The sequence below is a fragment of the Phaenicophaeus curvirostris genome, chromosome 34 (assembly GCF_032191515.1).
Source record: "Phaenicophaeus curvirostris isolate KB17595 chromosome 34, BPBGC_Pcur_1.0, whole genome shotgun sequence".
NCBI lineage: Eukaryota > Metazoa > Chordata > Aves > Cuculiformes > Cuculidae > Phaenicophaeus > Phaenicophaeus curvirostris.
Window position 1 is genome coordinate 1,886,819 of NC_091425.1, and position 15,674 is coordinate 1,902,492.

Consider the following 15,674-nt stretch of genomic DNA (forward strand, 5'->3'; position numbering starts at 1 on the left):
TTTTCATTTATAATGTCTGTGTCGTTTGTGTCTTCTGTCTTCTGTGTCGTCTTTTTCATCTGTCGTCTGTGTCTATTGTGATACCACTGTTAATTATCACGACTGTGTCGTCTCTGTCTATTGTTACATCAATATCATTTATAATGTCTGTGTCGTCTGTGTCTATTATGACATCATTTTCGTTTATAAAGTTTTTGTCTTCTGTGTGGTCTGTGTTGTCTGTGTATCTTGTGACATCATTGTCATTTTTATTGTCTGTGCCGTCTGTGTCTATTGTGACATCATTTTCATTTATAATGTCTGTCTGTGTCTTCTCTGTTGTCTGTGCCTATTGTGACATCATTTTCATTTGTAATGTCTGTCATCTGTGTCGTCTCTGTCTATTGTGACATCATTGTCATTTATAATGTCTGTGTCATCTGTGTCAATTGTGACATCATTTTCATTTTTAATGTCTGTGTCATCTCTGTAAACTTTGTATATTTTGACATCATTGTCATTTATAATGTCTGCGTCTTCTGTGTTGTCTCTATCGTCTCTGCTGTCTGTGTCTATTTTGACATCATTTTCATTTATAATGTCTGTGTCGTCTTTGTCGTCTCTCGTCTGTGTCTATTGTGACATTTTCAATTATAATATCAGTTTCGTCTGTCGTCTGTATCCTCTGTGTCGTCAGTGTCATCTTCGTCTATTGTGACATCATTGTAATTTATAAGGTCTGTGTCATCTGTGTCTAAAATGACATCACTGTCACTTATATTGTCTGTCATTTTAGACACAGATGACACAAATGACATCACTGTCACTTATATTGTCTGTGTGTTTTGTGTTGTCTGTGTCTATTGTGACATCATTGTAATTGATAATGTCTGTGTCGTCTGTCACGTGTGTATATTGTGACTTCATTGTCATTTATAACGTCTGTGTTTTCTGTCTTCTGTCTCTATTGTGACATCATTGTCATTTATATTGTCTGTGTCGTATATTTTGTCTGTTTCTATTGCAACATCATTGTCATTTATAATCTCTGTGTTGTTTGGTCTATTGTTACATCATTGACTTTATAATGTCTGTTTCGTCTGTGTCGTCTGTTTTGTCTGTCTCGTCTGTGTCTATGGTGACATCATAGTCATTTATAATGTCTGTCGACTGTCATCTGTGTCTCATATGACATCATTGTGATATATAATGTCTGTGTCGTCTGTGTCTATTTTAACATCATTATCATTAATAATGTCTTTGTCAACTGTGTCTTTTGTTACATCATTGTCTTTTATAATGTCTTTGTTGTCTGTCGTTTATGTCTATTTTGACATCATTGTCATTTATGTCTGTGTCCTCTGTGTCTATTGTTACATCATTTTCATTTATATTGTCTTTGTCGTCTGTTTCGTCTGTGTCTATTGTGACATCATTTTCATTTATAATGACTGTGTCGTCTATGTCGTCTTTGTTGTCACTGTTTGTGTCTATTGTGACATCATTTTCATTCATAATGACTGTGTCGTCTCTGTCATCTGTGTCTATTCTGACATCAGTCATTAATAATGTCTTGTCGTATTGTCATCTTTGTCTTTTGTGACGTCATTGTCATTTATAATGTCTGTGTCATCTTTGTCTGTTGTCTTATCATTGTCATTTATAATGTCAGTGTCGTCTGCGTTGTCTGTGTCTATTGTTACATCCTTGTCATTTATACTGCCTGTTTCATCTGTGTCCTCTGCGTCTATTGTGCTATCATTGTCATTTAAAAGGTCTGTCGTCTGTGAATTCTGTCTGACATCATTGTCATTAATAAATCTGTGTTGTCTGTCACGTGTGTGTATTTTGAAATCATTATAATTTATAATGTCTGTGTCTTCTGTGTCTATTTTGACATCATTATCATTCATAATGTCTTTGTCGTCTGTGTCTATTGTAACATCATTGTCATTTAAAATGTCCGTGTCGTCTGTGTTTGCTGTCTCTATTTTGACATCATTGTCGTTTATAAAGTCTGTGTCGTCAGTGTCTATTGTGACATCATTGTCATTTATAATGTCTTTGTTGTCTGTGTCGTCTGTTTCTACTGTGATGTCATTGTCATTTATAATGTCTGTCTTCTGAGTCTATTGTGACATCATTGTCATTTATAATGTCTGTGTCATCTGTGTCGTGTGTGTCCATTGATACATAGTTCTCTTTTATGTTTGTGTCGTCTGTGTCTATTGTGACATAATTGTCATTTATAATCTGTCTTCTGTGTCATCAGTGTCTATTGTGACATCATTTTCATTTATAATGTCTGTGTAGTCTGTGTCTATTGTGACATCACTGTAATTTATAATGTCTGTGTCGTCTGTGTCTATTGTGACATTGTTGTAATTATAAATTTCTGTGTCGTCTGTTAATGTTGTGACATCATTTTCATTTATAATGTCTGTGTCGTCTGTATCGTCTGTGTCTATTGTGACATCAATATCTTTTATAATGTCTGTGTGGTCTGTGTCTTCTGTGTCTATTGTCACATCATTTTCATTTATAATGTCTGTGTAGTCTGCGTCTATTGTTACATCATTGTAATTTATAATGTCTTTGTTGTCTGTGTTGTCTGTGTCTATTGAGACATCATTGATATTTATAATGTCTGTCTTCTGTGTCGTCTTTTTCAGCTGTTGTCTGTCTATTGTGATACCACTGTTAATTATCATGTCTGTGTCATCTGTGTCGTCTGTGTCTACTGTGACATCAATATAATTTATAATGTCTGTGTCGCCTGTGTCTATTATGACATCAATTTGGTTAATAAAGTTTTTGTCTTGTGTGTGGTCTTTGTTGTCTGTGTATTGTGACATCATTGTCATTTGTAAAGTCTGTGTCATCTGTGTCTATTGTGACATCACTGTCATTTATAATGTCTGTGTCTTCTGTGTCTATTTTGACATCATTTTCAATTATAATGTCTGTGTTGTCTGTTTCGTCTTTGTCGTCTGTCGTCTCTGTCTATTGTGACATCATTTTCAATTTTAATATCAGTTTCGTCTGTGTTGTCTGTATCCTCTGTGTCATCTGTGTTTGTGTCTATTGTGACATCACTGTCATTTATAATGCCTCTGTCATCTGTGTCGTCTTCGTCTGTTGTGACATCATTGTAATTTATAAGGTCTGTGTCTAAAGTGACATCACTGTCACTTATATTGTCTGTCTTTTGTGTCGTCTGTGTCTATTGTGACATCATTGTAATTGATAATGTCTGTGTCGTCTGTTACCTGTGTATATTGTGACTTCATTGTCATTTATAATGTCTGTGTCGTATGTGTCGTCTGTTTCTATTGCAACATCATTGTCATTTATAATGTCTGTGTTGTTTGGTCTGTTGTTACATCATTGACTTTATAATGTCTGTCTCGTCTGTGTCTATGGGACATCATAGTAATTTATAATGTCTGTGTCGTCTGAGTCTATTGTGACATCATTGTCATATAAAATGTCTGTGTCGTCTGTGTCATCTGTGTCTATTGTGACATCATTTTCATTTATATTGTCTTCGTCGTTTCTGTCTATTTTGACATCATTTTCATTTATAATGACTGTGTCATCTGTGTTTTCACTCTTTGTGTCTATTGTGACATCATTTTCATTTATAATGACTGTGTCGTCTCTGTCATCTGTCATTTATAATATCTTGTCGTATCTGTCGTCTTTGTCTATTGTGACGTCATGGTCATTAGTAATGTCTGTGTCTTCTGTGTCTTTTGTGACATCATTGTAATTTATAACGTCTTTGTTATCTGTGTCTTCTGTGTCCTCTTTGTCGTTGTGTCGTCTGCGACTCTGGTGACGTCATTTTCATTTATCATGTTTGTGTAGTTTGTGTCGTCTGTGCCTATTGTGACATCATCATCATTTACAATGCCTGTGCCTATTTTGACATCATCTTAAGTTACGATACCTGTGACTATAGTTACATAATCCTCATTTACAATGCCTGTGAGTATTGTGACATCATCATCATTAAAAAAGCCTGAGTCGCTAGTGACTTTTGTGACATCAGTGTCATTTACAATGCCTGTGCCTATTGTGATATCATCGTCATTTACAATGCCTGTGTCGCCAGTGCATATTTTGACATCCTTGTCATTTATAATGCTTGTTCATATTGTGACATCATCGACATTTAAAATGCCTGTGTTGCCAGTCCCTATTGTGACATCATCGTCAATTCCAGTGCCTCTGACTATTGTGACATCATTGTCATTTGAAACGCCTGTGCCTATTGTGATATCGTCGTCATTTCAAATGCCTTTGTCACCTGTACGTATTGTGACATCATCATCATTTGCAATGCCTGTGCATTTAGAACTGTCCAGAGGGGTTCTAGAAGGGTCTAGGAGCTTTTAGAAGGGCTCGTGGAGGCTTTAGATGGATTTGGGGTCATTCAAAATGGTCCAGAGGGCTTCTAGAAGTGTCTGGGGGCCTTTAGAAGTGTCCTGAGGGGCTCTAGAATGGTTGAGGGGCTTTTGAAGAGCCGTAAGGTTCTCTAGAATGGTCTGGGTGCTTTCAGAAGGGACAGGAGGGGCTCTAGAATGGTCTAGATGCATTTAGAGGGGACATGAGGGGCTCTAGAAGGCTCTGGGGGCCTAAAGAAGATTAAGTAGGCATTCTAGAAGGTCTGGGGGCCTTTAGAATGGTTCAGAAAGGATCTAGAAGAGCCTGGAGGCCTTTAGAATGATCCTGGGGGTCTCTAGAATGGTCTGGGGTCCTTTAGATGGGATCAGAGGGGCTCTAGAATGGTCTGGGCGCATTTTGAAGGGCCCTGGGGGGCTCTAGAGGCCCTCTGGACGCTTCTAAAAGCACCCAGACCATTCTAGAGGCCCTCTGGATCCTTTTGAAGGACCCCAAATCCATCTAGACCCCCCACGAGCCCTTCTAAAAGATCCCAGACCATTCTAGAGACCCACTGGACAGTTCTAAAGGCCTCCTGACCGTTCTAGATCCTCCCAGGGCCCTTCTAAAGGCCCTCAGCCCCATCTAGAGCCTCCCAGGGCCTTCTAAAGGCCCTCAGACCCTTCTAGAGCCTCCCAGGGCCCTTCTAAAGGCCCTCAGACCCTTCTAGAGCCTCCCAGGGCCCTTCTAAAGGCCCTCAGACCCTTCTAGAGCCTCCCAGGGCCCTTCTAAAGGCCCTCAGACCCTTCTAGAGCCTCCCAGGGCCCTTCTAAAGGCCCTCAGACCCTTCTAGAGCCTCCCAGGGCCCTTCTAAAGGCCCTCAGACCCTTCTAGAGCCTCCCAGGGCCCTTCTAAAGGCCCTCAGACCCTTCTAGAGCCTCCCAGGGCCCTTCTAAAGGCCCCCAGACCCTTCTAGAGCCTCCCAGGGCCCTTCTAAAGGCCTCCAGACCCTTCTAGAACCACCAGGGCGCTTATAAAAGTGCCAAGACCATTCTAGAGCCCATGTGGACTAGTCTAAAGGCCCCCAAACCTCTCTAGGGCCCCCCGGAGCCCTTCTAGAGCCTCCATGGCCCCTTCTAAAGGCCCCCAGACCCTTCTAGAATGCCTGCTTAATCTTCTTTAGGCCCCCAGACCCTTCAAGAGCCTCTCATGTCCCTCTAAATGCATCTAGACAATTCTAGAGCCACTCATGTCCATTCTGAAAGCACCCAGACCATTCTAGAGAACCTTATGGCTCTTCAAAAGCCCCTCGACCATTCTAGAGCCACTCAGGATGTTTCTAAAGGCCCCCAGACACTTCTAGAAGCCCTCTGGACAATTTTGAATGACCCCAAATCCATCTAAAGCCTCCATGAGCCCTTCTAAAAGCTCCTAGACCCTTCTAGAGCCCCTCTGGACAGTTCTAAAGGCTTGCAGACCCTTCTAGAGACACTCTGGACAGTTCTAAAGGCCTCCAGACCGTTCTAGAGCCCCCCAGAGCCATTCTAAAGGCCTCCAGACCCTTCTAGAACCTCTCAAGACCCTTCTAAAGGCCCCCAGACCCTTCTAGGGCACCTCTGAAGACATCTTAATGCCCCCAGACCCTGCTAGAGGCCCTCAGAGCCCTTCTAAAAGCCCCCAGACAATTCTAGGGCCCCCTAGAGCCATTCTAAAGGCCCCCAGACCGCTCTAGAGCCCCCCAGAGCCCTTCTAAAGGCCCCCAGACCCTTCTAGAGCCCCTCATGTCCCTTCTAAAAGCCCCCAGACCCTTCTAGAGCCCCCCAGGGCCCTTCTAAAAGTGCCAAGACCCTTCTAGAGCACATCTGGACCATTCTCAAGGCCCCCAGACCCCTCTAGAGCACCCCAGAGCCTTTCTAATGGACGCCAGACCCTTCTAGAGCTACTCACATCCCCTCTAAAAGCCCCCAGACCCTTCTAAAGCCCCCCATAGCCCTTCTAAAAGCGCCAAGACCCATCTAGAGCCCATCTGGACCATTCTAAAGGACCCCAGACCCCTCTAGAGCCTCCCAGAGACCTTCTAAAGGCTCCCAGACCCTTCTAGAGCTTCTCACGTCCATTCTAAAAGCCCCCAGACCTTTCCAGACCCACTCATGTTTCCTCTAAAACTCCCCAAACCATTCTAGAACCCATTAGGTCCCTTCTAAACGCCCTCAGACCATTTTAGAGTGCCTCTGGTCCCTTTTTAAAATCCCCAGACCCTTCTAGAGCCCCTCATGTTTCTTCTAAGGGCACACAGACCATTTTACAGACCCTCATGTCCTTTCTAAAAGCCCCCAGACCCTTCAAGAGCCCCCCCAGGGCCATTCTAAATTCCACCCGACCATTCTAGAGCTGCCAGGGCCTTTTTAAAGCACTCCAGACCCTTCTAGATCCTCCCAGGGCCCTTCCAAAGGCCCCCAGACCCTTCAAGAGCCCCCCAGAGCCCTTCTAAAGGCCTCCAGACCCCTCTAGAGCCCTTTAGAGCCCTTCTAAAGGCCCTCAGGCCCTTTTTGTGGCCCTCTGGACCCCTTTTAAGGCCTCCAGACCGTTTTAGAGCCCCCCAAGCCACTCTACAGGCACCCAGACCCTTCTAGAGACACCCAGGGCCCTTAAAAAGGCCTCCAGACAATTCTAGAGCCCCTCTGGACCCATCTAGAAGACCCCAGACCCTTCTAGAGAACCTCAGGATCGTTCTAAAGGCCTCCAGACCCTTCTAGATCCTTCCTGAGCCCTTCTAAAGGCCCCCAGACCCTTCTAGAGCCCCCAGGGGCCCTTCTAAAAGTGCCAAGCCCCTTCTAGAGCCCATCTGAACCATTCTAAAGGCCCCCAGACCCTTCTAGATCCTCCCTGAGCCCTTCTAAAGGTCCCCAGACCCTTCTAGAATGCCTACTTAACATTCTTTAGGCCTCCAGACCTTTCTAGAGCCCCTCATGTCCCTCTAAATGCATCTAGACCATTCTAGAGCCCCTCATGTCCCTTCTGAAAGCACCCAGACCGTTCTAGAGCACCTCAGGATGCTTCTAAAGGCTTCCAGACCCTTCTAGAGGCCCTCTGGACGCTTCTAAAAGCCCCCAGACCCTTCTAGAGGCCCTCTGGACCCTTTTGAAGGACCCCAAATCCATCTAGAGCCCCCACAAGCCCTTCTAAAAGTTCCCAGACCCTTCTAGAGACCCTCTGGACAGTTCTAAAGGCCTCCACACCCTTCTAGAGAACCCCAGGGACCTTCTAAAGGCCCTCAGACCCTTCTAGAGCCTCCCAGGGCCCTTCTAAATGCCCCCAGACCCTTCTAGAACCCCTCAAGTCCCTTCTAAAGGCCCACAGACCCTTCTAGGGCACATCTGAACACTTCTTAACACCCCCAGACCCTTTTAGAGGCCGTGAGAGGCCTTCTAAAAGCTCCCAGACAATTCTAGAGTCCCCTAGAGCCATTCTAAAGGCGCCCAGGCCCCTCTAGAGCCCCCCAGAGCCCATCTAAAGGCCCTCAGACCCTTCTAGAGCTTCTCACGTCCCCTCTAAAAGCCCCCAGACCCTTCTAGAGCCCCCCAGGGCCCTTCTAAAAGCGCCAAGACCCTTCTAGAGCAAATCTGGACCATTCTAAAGGCCCCTAGAGCCCCCCAGAGCCCTTCTAGAGGCCCTCAAACCCTTCTAGAGCTTCTCACGTCCCTTCTAAAAGATCCCAGACCCTTCTAGAGTCCCCCAGAGACTTTCTAAAAGCTCCAAGAGCCTTCTAGAGCCTCCCAGGGCCTTTCTAAAAGTCCCCAAACCATTCTAGAGCCCATAAGGTCCCTTCTAAATGCCCTCAGACCCTTTTAGAGCACCTCTGGACCCTTTTTAAAACCCCCAGACCCTTCTAGAGCCCCTCATGTTTCTTCCAAGGGCCCTCAGACCATTCTAGAGCCCCTCATGTCCTTTCTAAAGGCCTACAGACCCTTCTAGAGCCCCGCCAGGGCCACTGTAATTTCCCCCAGTCCTTCCTAGAGCACCCAGGGCCTTTTTTAAAGGACTCCAGACCCTTCTAGAGCCTCCCAGTGCCCTTCCAAAGGTCCCCAGACCCTTCTAGAGCCCCCACGGGCCCTTCTAAAGGCCTCCAGATTCATCTAGAGCCCTTTAGAGCCCTTCTAAAGGCCCCCAGGCCCTTCTAGTGGCCCTCTGGACCCCTTTTAAGGCCTCCAGACCGTTTTAGAGCCCCCCCGAGCCACTCAAAAGGCCCCCAGACCATTCTAGAGCCCCTCTGGACCCATCTAAAGGACCCCAGACCCTTCTAGATAACCCCAGGATCATTCTAAAGGCCTCCAGACCCTTCTAGGTCCTTTCTGTGCCCTTCTAAAAGCCCCCAGACCCTTCTAGAGCCCCCAAGGCCCCTTCTAAAGGCCCCCAGACCCTTCTAGAATGCCTACTTAACCTTCTTTAGGCTCCCCAGACCCTTCTAGAGCCCCTCATGTCCCTCTAAATGCATCTACACCATTCTTGAGCCCCTCATGTACCTTCTGAAAGCCCCCAGACCGTTCTAGAGAACCCTATGGCTCTTCAAAAGCCCCCAGACCCTTCAAGAGACCCTCTGGACAGTTCTAAAAGCCCACAGACCCTTCTAGAGGCCTTCTGAACCCTTTTGAAGGACCCCAAATCCATCTAGAGCCCCCACGAGCCCTTCTAAAAGCTCCCAGAGCCTTCTAGAGCCCCTCTGGACAATTCTAAAGGCCTGCAGACCCTTCTAGAGACCCTCTGGACAGCTCTAAAGGCCTCCAGACCCTTCTAGAGCCTCCCAGGGACCTTCTAAAGGCCTCCAGACCCTTTTAGAGTGCCACTGGACCCTTTTTAAAACACCCAGACCCTTCTAGAATCCCTCAAGATCCTTCTAAAGGCCCCCAGATCCTTCGAGGGCACCTCTGAACATTTCTTAATGCCCCTAGACCCTACTAGAGGCCCTCAGAACCCTTCTAATAGACCCCAGACAATTCTAGAGCCCCCTAGAGCCATTCTAAAGGCACCAAGACCCCCCTAGAGCACCCCAGAGCCCTTCAAAAGGCCCCCAGACCCTTCTAGAGCTTCTCACGTACCTTCTAAAGGCCTCCAGACCCTTCTAGAGCCCGCCCAGGGGCATTCTAAATTCCCCCAGACCCTCCTAGAGCCCCCAGGGCCTTTCCAAAGGACTCCAGACGCTTCCAGAGCCCACCCAAGGCCCTTCTAAAGGCACCCAGACCCCTCTAGAGCCCTTTAGAGCCCTTCTAAAGGCCCCCAGGCCCTTCTAGTGGCCCTCTGGACCCCTTTTAAGGCCCCCAGACTGTTTCAGAGACCCCCCCCGAGCCACTCAAAAGGCCCCCAGACCCTTCTAGAGACCCCCAGGGTCCTTCAAAAGGCCCCCAGACCCATCTAGAGACACCCAGGATCATTCTAAAGGCCTCCAGACCCTTCTAGACCCTCCCTGAGCCCTTCTAAAGGTCCCCAGACCCTTCTAGAATGCCTACTTAACCTTCTTTAGGCCCCCACACCCTTCTAGAGCCACTCATGTCCCTTCTAAATGCATCTACACCATTCTAGAGCCCCTCATGTCCCTTCTGAAAGCCTCCAGACTATTTTAGGGCCCCTCGGGATGCTTCTAAAGGCCCCCAGACCCTTCTAGAGGACCTCTGGACAGTTCTAAAGGCCCCCAGACCCTTCTAGAGACCCTCTAGACAGGTCTAAAGGCCCCCAGACCCTTCTAGAGACCCTCTGGACAGTTCTAAAGGCCCCCAGAGCAATCTAGAACCCCTCAAGACCCTTCGAAAGGCCTCCAGACCCTTCTAGGGTGCCTCTGAACACTTCTTAATGCCCCCAGACCCTACTAGAGGCCCTCACAGCCCTTCTAAAAGCGCCAGGACCCTTCTAGAGCCCCCTAGAGCCATTCTAAAGTCACCCAGACCCTTCTAGAGCCCCCAAGAGCCCTTCTAAAGGTCTCCAGATTCTTCTAGAGCTTCTCACGTCCCTTCTAAAAGCCCCCAGACCCTTCTAGATCCCCCCAGAGCCCTTCTAAACGCACCAAGACCCATCTAGAGCCCATCTCGACAACTCTAAAGGCCCCCAGACCCTTCTAGAGACTCCCAGGGCCCTTCTAAAGGTCCCCAAACCATTCTAGAGCCTTCAAGGTCCCTTCTAAATGCCCTCAGACCCTTTTAGAGCGCCTCTGGATCCTTTTTAAAAACCCCAGACCATTCTAGATCCCCTCTCGTTCCCGCTAAGGGCCCCCAGACCCTTCTAGAGCCCTTCATGTCCCTTCTGGGGGACCCAGAATGGCCTGGGGGTCTTTAGAAGGGCTCTGGAGTGCTCTAGAAGAGTCTGGAGACTTTAAGAAGGGACATAAGGAGCTCTAGAAGGGTCTGGGGGCCCTTAGCAGGAACGAGAGGGGATCTAGAATGGTCTGGGTTCATTATGAAGGGTCTAGAGGCGATTTAGATGGGTCTGGGGGCCTTTAGAAGGGCTCGTGTGGGCTCTACAGGGGTCTGGGGGCATATAGAAAGGCCCTGAGGTGCTCTAGAAGTGTCTGGGGGCCTTTAGAAGGGCTCGTGGGGGCTCTCGAAGGGTCTGGGGGCCTTTAGAAGCACCCTGGGTGACTCTAGATGGGTCTGGGGGCTTTTAGAAGGGACGTGAGAGGCTCTAGAAGGGTCTGGGGGCCCTTAGAATGGATGTCAGGTGCTCTAGGAGGGTCTGGGGGCCTTTAGAGGGTCCCTGGGGGGCTCTAGAATTGTCTGGGGGCCTTTAGATTGTGCCTCGGGGGCTCTAGAAGGGTCTGGAGGCGTTTATAATGGCTCTGGGGGATCTAGAAGGGTCTGGGTGCTTTTAGAAAGGGTCTGCAGGGCTCTAGAAGGGTCTGGGCGCCCTCTAGAAGGAACGTGAGGGGCTCTAGATAGGTCTGGGGGCATTAAGAAGGGTCAAGAGGCGATCTAGATGGGTCTTGGGGCTTTTAGAAGGGCTCAGGGGGTCTCTAGAAGGGTCAGGGGGCCTTTAGAAGGGGTCTAGAAGAGTCAGGAGGCCTTTAGAATCACCCTGGGGGTCTCTAGATGGGTCTTGGAGACTTTAGAAGCACCCTGGGAGGCTCTAGAAGGGTCTGGGGGCCTTTAGAAGGGACGTCAGGTTCTCTAGAAGGGTCTGGAGGCCTTTAGAAGGGACGTGAGAAGCTCTAGAAGGGTCTGGGTGCCTTTAGAAGGGCCCTGGTGGGCTCTAGAGAGGTCTGGTGGCCTTTAGAAGGACTCTGGGGGCCTCTAGAAGGGTCTGGGGTCCTTTAGAATGGGCCTGGAGAAGCCCTAGAAGGGTCTAGGGGCATTTAGAATGGTCCAGAGGGGCTCTAGAGGGATCTGGAGGCCTTTAGAAGGGCTTGGGGGGGGGGGGGCTCTACAAGTGTTTGGGGGCCTTTACAAGGGCTCTGGAGGGCTCTAGAAAGGTCTGGGGTCCTTTAGAATCGGCCTGAGGAGCTCTAGAAGGGTCTAGGGGCCTTTAGAATTGTCCAGAGTGGCTTCAGAATGGTATGGGTGCCTTTAGAAGAGCTATGGGAGGCTCTAGAATTGTCTGGGGGCCTTTAGAAGGGCTCTGGGGGGCTCTAGAAGGATCTGGGGGCCTTTAAAACGGTCTAAATTCTAAAGGACCCCAGAGCCTTATAGATCCGAACACAAACACTAACCCTTACCCTAACCCCTGACCCTAACCGTAACCCTAACCCTAACCCCATAACCCTAATCCTAACCCCATAGCCCTAACACAATAACCCTAAACCATAACCCTAATGCTAACTCTAACTCAAACCCCAACCATCCTAGAGCCTCTCATGTTCTTTCTAAAAGCCCCCAGATCCTTCTTGAGCCCCACCAGGGCCCTTCTAAAGGCCCCCAGACCCTTCTAGAGCCCCCCAGGGCCCTTCTAAAGGCCCCCAGACACTTCTAGAGCCCCCCAGAACCCTTCTAAAGGCCCCCAGGCCCTTCAAGAGCCCCTCATGTCCCTTCTAAAGGCCCCCACACCATTCTTGAGCCCCTCATGTCCCTTCTTAAAGCCCCCAGACCCTTCTACATCCACACAGGACCCTTCTAAAGCCTCCCAGATCCTTCTAGAGCTCCTCAATGCCTTTCTAAAGGCACCCAAACCATTCTAGAGCCCAAGAAGGCCCATCTGAGCCCTTCTAGAGCCCCCCAGAGTTCTTCTAAAGGACTCCAGACCCTTCTAGAGCCCCTCTAGACCATTCTAAAGGCCCCTAGACCCCTCTAGAGCTCCCTAGGCCCATTCTAAAGGCCCCCAGACCTTTCTAGAGGCCCCCAGGGTGTTTCTGAAGGCCCCCAGACCTTTCTAGAGGCCCCCAGGGTGCTTCTAAAGGCCCCCAGTCCCTTCTAGAGCCCCCCAGAGCCATTCTAAAGGCCCCCAGACCCTTCTACATGTCCTCTGGACCCTTTTAAAGCCCCCCCAGACCCTTCTAGAGCCCCCATGAGCCCTTCTAAAGGCCCCCAGACACTTCTAGAGCACCTCAGGGTCCTTCCATATGCCCCCAGACCCTTGTAGAGCCCACACGAGCCCTTCTAAAGGCCCCCAGACCCATCTAAATCGCCTCTAGACCCTTCTTAATGAACCCAGACCATTCTAGATCCCCTCTCGTTCTTGCTAAGGGCCCCCAGACCCTTCTAGAGCTCCTTATGTCCCTTCTTAAAGTCTCCAGACTCTTCTAGAGCACTCCAGAGCCCTTCTAAAGACCCCCAGGCCATTCTGGGTCCCCCAGAAGGGACATGAAGGGCTCTAGAAGGGTCTGGGGGCCCTTAGCGGGAACGAGAGGGGATCTAGAATGGTCTGGGGTTTTTAAAAAGGGTCCAGAGGCGCTCTAAAAGGGTCTGAGGGCATTTAGAAGGGACCTTGAAGGCTCTAGAATGGTTTGGGGACCTTTAGAAGGGCCCTGGGAGTCTCTAGAAGGGTCTGGGGGCCTTTAGAGTTGTCGAGATGGGCTCTAGATGGGTCTTGGCGCTTTTAGAAGGGCTCTGGGGGGATCTAGAAGGGTCTGGGGGCTTTTAGAAGGGACGTGAGAAGCTCTGGAAGAGTCTGCGGGCCTTTAGAAGGGCTCTCTGGGGCTCTAGAATTGTCTGGGGGCTTTTAGAAGGGCTCTGAAGGCCTCTAGTAGGGTCTAGGGGCATTAAGAAGTGTTCAGAGGCGCCCTAGAAGGGTCTGGAGGACTTTAGAAGGGTCTTGAGGACTTTAGAAGGGTCTTGAGGGGTTCTAGAAGGGTCTGGGGGCCTTTAGAAGGGCCCTGGGAGGCTCTAGAAGGGTCTGAGGGCCTTTAGAACTGTCCTGAGGATCTCTAGAAGGGTCTGGGGGCCTTTAGAAGGGCTCTGTGGGGCTCTAGAGGGGCCTGGGGGCCTTTAGAATGGCTCTAGGGTGCTCTAGAATTGTCTGGGGGCTTTTAGAAGGGCTCTGAGGGCCTCTAGTAGGGCCTGGGGGCATTAAGAAGTGTTCAGAGTTGCTCTAGAAGGGTCTGGGGGCCTTTAGAAGGGACCTGAGAAGTTCTAGAAGGGTCTGGGGGCCTTTAGAAGGGCCCTGGGGTGCTCTAGAAGGGTGTGGAGGCCTTTAGAACTGTCTAGAGGGTCTCTAGAAGGGTCTGGGAGCTTTTAGAAAGGCTCGTGGGGGCTCTAGATGGATTTGGGGTCCTTCAAAAGGGTCCAGAGGGCCTCTAGAAGGGTCTGGGGGCCTTTAGAAGCGTCCTGAGGTGCCCTAGAATAGTCTGGGTGCTTTCAGAAGGGACATGAGGGGCTCTAGAATGGTCTAGATGCATTTAGAAGGGACATGAGTGGCTTTAGAAGGTTGTGGGGCCTAAAGAAGGTTAGTAGATGTTCTAGAAGGGTCTGGAGTCCTTTAAAATGGCCCTGGGAGTCTCTAGGAGAGTCTGGGGGAATTTAGAATGGCCCTGGGGGGATCTAGAAGGGTCTGGAGGCCTTTAGAAAGGACATGAGGGGCTCTAGAATGGTCTGAGGGCACTTAGAAGAAACATGAGGGGCTCTAGAAGGGTCTGAGGGTTTTAAAAAGGGTCCAGAGGCGCTCTAAAAGGGTCTGAGGGCATTTAGAAGGGACCTTATGGGCTCTAGAATGGTTTGGGGACTTTTAGAAAGGCCCTGGGAGGCTCTAGAAGGCTCTTGGCGCTTTTAGAAAGTCTCTGGGGGACTCTAGAAGGGTCTGGGATCTTTTAGAAGGGACGTGAGAAGCTCTAGAAGGATCTGAGGGCCTTTAGATGGGCTCTGGGGGGCTCTAGAGGGGCCTGGGTGCCTTTAGAATGGCTCTAGGGGACTCTAGAATTGTCTGGGAGCTTTTAGAAGGCCTCTCAGGGCCTCTAAAAGGGTCTGGGGGTGTTAAGAAGTGTTCAGATGTGCCCTAGAAGGGTCTGTGGGCCTTTAGAAGGGACTTGAGGTGTTCTAGAAGGGTCTGGGGGCATTTAGAAGGGCCCTGGGAGGCTCTAGAAGGGTCTGAGGGCCTTTAGAAGGTCCCTGGGGTTCTCTAGAAGGGTGTGGAGGCCTTTAGAACTGTCCAGAGGGCCTCTAGAAGGGTCTGGGAACTTTTAGAAGGGCTCGTGGGGGCTCTAGATGGATTTGGGGTCCTTCAAAAGGGTCCAGAGGGCCTCTAGAAGGGTCTGGGGGCCTTTAGAAGCGTCCCGAGGTGCCCTAGAATAGTCTGGGTGCTTTCAGAAGGGACATGAGGGGCTCTAGAATGGTCTAGATGCATTTAGAAGGGACATGAGTGGCTTTAGAAGGTTGTGGGGCCTAAAGAAGGTTAGTAGATGTTCTAGAAGGGTCTGGAGTCCTTTAAAATGGCCCTGGGGGTCTCTAGGAGAGTCTGGGGGAATTTAGAATGGCCCTGGGGGGATCTAGAAGGGTCTGGAGGCCTTTAGAAAGGACATGAGGGGCTCTAGAATGGTCTGAGGGCACTTAGAAGAAACATGAGGGGCTCTAGAAGGGTCTGGGGGTTTTAAAAAGGGTCCAGAGGCGCTCTAAAAGGGTCTGAGGGCATTTAGAAGGGACCTTATGGGCTCTAGAATGGTTTGGGGACTTTTAGAAAGGCCCTGGGAGGCTCTAGAAGGCTCTTGGCGCTTTTAGAAAGTCTCTGGGGGACTCTAGAAGGGTCTGGGATCTTTTAGAAGGGACGTGAGAAGCTCTAGAAGGATCTGAGGGCCTTTAGATGGGCTCTGGGGGGCTCTAGAGGGGCCTGGGTGCCTTTAGAATGGCTCTAGGGGACTCTAGAATTGTCTGGGAGCTTTTAGAAGGCCTCTCACGGCCTCTAAA